Genomic DNA, 4,079 nt, shown 5'->3' on the forward strand with positions numbered 1-4,079 from the left:
CCTGCGTTTCTCTGCAGGCTGGGACGGAGGAGAGCTTAATAAAGCCACAATGGCTTCTTCCTGGCTTCTTCCTGCACCTCTGTCTGGGTGCAAGCTGCCCCTCCAGCCCTCACCCTGAAGCCTGATAGCTCAGTGCCATCCCATATGTCCCTGGCACCCCTCAAACAGAGCTGGAGCTCAGACCAAGCCAGTCCATCAACAAGTAAGGCCGGGTGTGGCCCCTTTAAGAGGGAAGTTCTCCTTCCCACTGTCATCCATCTTTCTCAGCCACAACCTCCACTGGTTTTCATAGCCAGAAGTTGTGAGGAATTCCTGGCATTGGAACCTGAACCCTGAACTGAACCCTGAACTGGGGAGCCCATTGTACAGCTTGGACTCCTCACTCCTCAGGTGGGGGAGGTGGCTCTGCCGCCAAGATAACTCCCCCAATTCTTGATGGCCACACACAATTGTGGGACTGGGCCATTTCGTGTCTCTGCCCTGCCTACCTTTTTTTTTTTTTTTTTTTAATTATTATTATTTATGCCTACAGCACCTGGTTTTTCTAGGAGGTCTCCCATCCAAGTACTAACCAGGCCTGACCCTGCTTAGCTTCTGAGATCAGACATCAGGGTGGCATGGCCATAGACCATGGACCGTGGCTCCACTGGGGCACGAACCCAGGACCTTCTGCATGTAAAGCAGACGTGCTAACTGCTACACTATGGAACCACATCCACCTCCTACCTTTTTGAGGTGACTTGTTATTTGAAGTGACTGAGATGTAGGGCTTCTGTTTAGCCCAGACTTCTGGCAACTCTGCATACTGGTGGCTATGTAGTTTTGTTATAATTTTGCTGTGGTTGTTAGAGGAGACATGAACAGCCTTTATCTTCTATGCCATCTTGAATCTCAATCCTGTCTTCAGGTTTTTTAGAGGTGCATTATAATGTCTTTCCTAACTGATCCATTAGCATAAAATCAATTGTTAGATTTGCTGATGATAATTACAATCATAATTATATTATGGGTTATTTTTGTTTGTGCTCTCCTTGTATTTATTATCTATTGCTGCATAACAACTTACCACAAACTTAGTGGCTTTTAACAACACACATTTGCCATGTCACAGCTCCGTAAATCAGGAGTCTGGGCAGGGCTTCTGGGAATCAGGAGTCTGCAAGGCTGCAGTTAAGATGTCAGCCAGGGTTTGGTTCTCATCCGAAAGCCTGAGGCTTGACTGGGGCAGGATCCACTTTCAAACTCACATGGTATTGGCAGGAATCAGACCCTTGTAGGCTGATAGAATGATGAGCTCCACTTCTTGCTGATTGTTGGCTGGAGGCCACTCTCAGCTTCTTAATACATGAACCACCCCAATATGGGCACTTATTTCATCAAAGCCTGCAAAGGAGAGAGTCTCCTAGCAAGACAGGTATTAAAATCTTATGTGATAGAATCATGGAAGTGACATCTCATCACCTTTGCCATATTCTATTGCTTAGAGGCAAGCATAGATTCTGCCTCAATTCAGAAGGAAAGGATTAAATAAGAGCTTGAGTACTAGACAGTGGAGACTATTGGAGATCATCTTAGAAGTGTCCACCATGAAATTTTTAGCATCTACTTCTTCAACTAGATTTTTGTTTGGAGTATCACATGCCTCTTTAAAACTAGATAACATTGGATAGTAAAGCCTGAAATGATAACTGCCTCTCTCAGAAAAGAATTCTAATGTTAACCAAACTTGCATTGCTGGGGCAAGGCCTACAGAGAAACTCACGGAGCTCAGCAATCTGCTTTAATGGCCTTTCCTGGTGATTCCGATGCACACCGAGTTTGAGAACCACTGGGGTGCAAGCAGCTTATCCTTGTGTAACTCAGAGGTCAGCTCAAGTTCTGGACTCCCACATCCCTCTTCATACAAATCATAGAAATCAAATTCCTAGAGCTCAGTTTATCATAATCTCATCCAATTCTTTGTTCCTGCTTCTAAGTGTCTCGTGATCTCTGTATGTTTACTGAGATGGCTGCTCTTGTGTCTACATTGTACTGACCCAGATGAGGAACTAAATCCATTTTTCTTAATTTACATGAACACATACGATCCATTCATTTGAAAGACATTTACACATACAGAAGCCCAATTGATGGTTTGGGGCAATTGAAGAAGTTTTTATTTTAGTAACACAAACAGCTTAAAACTGAATATTAGATGTGCCCATTCTAAAATGTATTAGCCATTCCTTCACCATCTTCTCCTTATTTTCTTCTCCTCCTCCCACTGATTATCTATTTTTCTACAGAATGATTTAGCAATTCCATTTGTTTTCTTGTTTTCTGTAATAATTAGTTTTTTTGTTAATCTGTTTTACTTAACACAGGTTTTTTTTTTTAAATTGGAGAATAAAAATACTAGTTTATATAAAAATTAAAGATTGTTAATAGTTTACAGTGTTTATTTTACATAAGGGTAACTCTCAAAGAGCATCAGATTTTTTTAAATTAAATAATTTTTTTCAGTCACAGTTGACATGCAATATTAAATTAGTTTCCAGTATACAGCATAGTGAATAATTGGGCTTTTTATTAAAGGCAATAGAACTCACTCAACTACTTTAAGAACAAAAGGGATTTAACTAGGGAGTATGCAGCAGCTTACAGATTTACGTGAAGACGCCAGAGAAATAAGCTTGTTAGCCACTCAGTCATAGGTAGTATATATCTCCACTTTTAAATTTCTTCCTAATTTCTTAGAATTTTCCACATTTCTTTGAATACGTTTTCTTGTAGTCTCAAATTAATATCGAATTAGTTGTTTATTTTCTCTCATGAACTTACGGCAGTTTTCTCATGGTTGCTGTCTGTGGATTTCCGGTCTCCCTCACAGGAGGTGTGCTAACCCATACTGACAGGAGCGAGGGAAGTGGTTTGAAGACAGTGTTATTGAAAGGCTACACTCACATTACTGAGGCAGTTGAGTCTGCCTTTGGTGAAATTTTAGACATTGCGCATGTCTTTCTTTTCTATTTGGAGGCTCTCTAAGGCCTTTGAGATTGAGGGGGTTTCAAATCAGAACCCTGATCAGTGGTAACTGTGCTAGCAGCGAGCAGGGCCGGGCCTTGTCACAGGTACGACGAGCAGGGGAGGCTGGTCGTTGAGCCGTGGGTTCAGTATCTTGAGAGCTACTCAGGCCTCACTAAGGCTATTGGAGGGCCTGCCTCTATAAAACAGGAATATTAACAATATGAGGATAAATCCTTCAGCAGAAAAGTCCTCTATAAACAGGCTTTCTACTATGTTAACTTTGTCTCCTGGATTCTGTAACAAACCTTAGATTCCAGAACTGTTACAAGTTGAAGATTTGCTTCTGGTGTACAGAGTCACTCTGCCACCTTGTGGCCATGATTGAGAATTGTACTTCCTCAAGTGTCAGCCTCCTTTCTAGGTCCCGGAATCCTGAAAAGCTGGATTGTTTTGGCCTTTGGCTTTGCCAACCAATGTAATTTGAAGGGATATGTTGCAGCACATACTACAAGAGGACTTTCTAGCAGTTATAAACATTTATTTGTGCAATAAATTTCACTGTCTTTATAATAGCATCTTGATATATTAGGTAATGTGTGTTCAAAGTAAGAATGGGCCAATGTTATGTTCCAAAGTTGTTTCAAGAATGCTCTGAAAGATCCTGTAATATTTCAGGGGATCTGAATGAGCATTGTATAGTAGGTATTAATTTTAGATCACAATATTATTTTAGGTCACATTCCCTTATTTCTCTAAATTACATTGACTTAGTTGCCCGGCTGGAGGGAAAATTCAATCTCAGTCATTACTGAGGTATCTTTGCCCACTCCATGGGATTATAGAAGGTTCCCAGACTAATACAATGACACAGATTTTGGGGTGGGGGTAGCCCAGTCTGCTCCATCATGACAGCTGCATTGTCTGATATGCTGCAGCTGAAGACTAAGAGCATCTAGGACGAGTCAGAAGACACCCCCAGTCTCCCCAGTCTCACCCTCAGCTAGTCACACCACTGATAACTCTGGGACACAGTACATAGTATCCATCCACTGTAGGCTTCCTAGAGTACCCGC

This window comes from Pteropus alecto, unplaced genomic scaffold, assembly GCF_000325575.1.
Source record: "Pteropus alecto unplaced genomic scaffold, ASM32557v1 scaffold276, whole genome shotgun sequence".
Classification (NCBI taxonomy): Eukaryota; Metazoa; Chordata; class Mammalia; order Chiroptera; family Pteropodidae; genus Pteropus; species Pteropus alecto.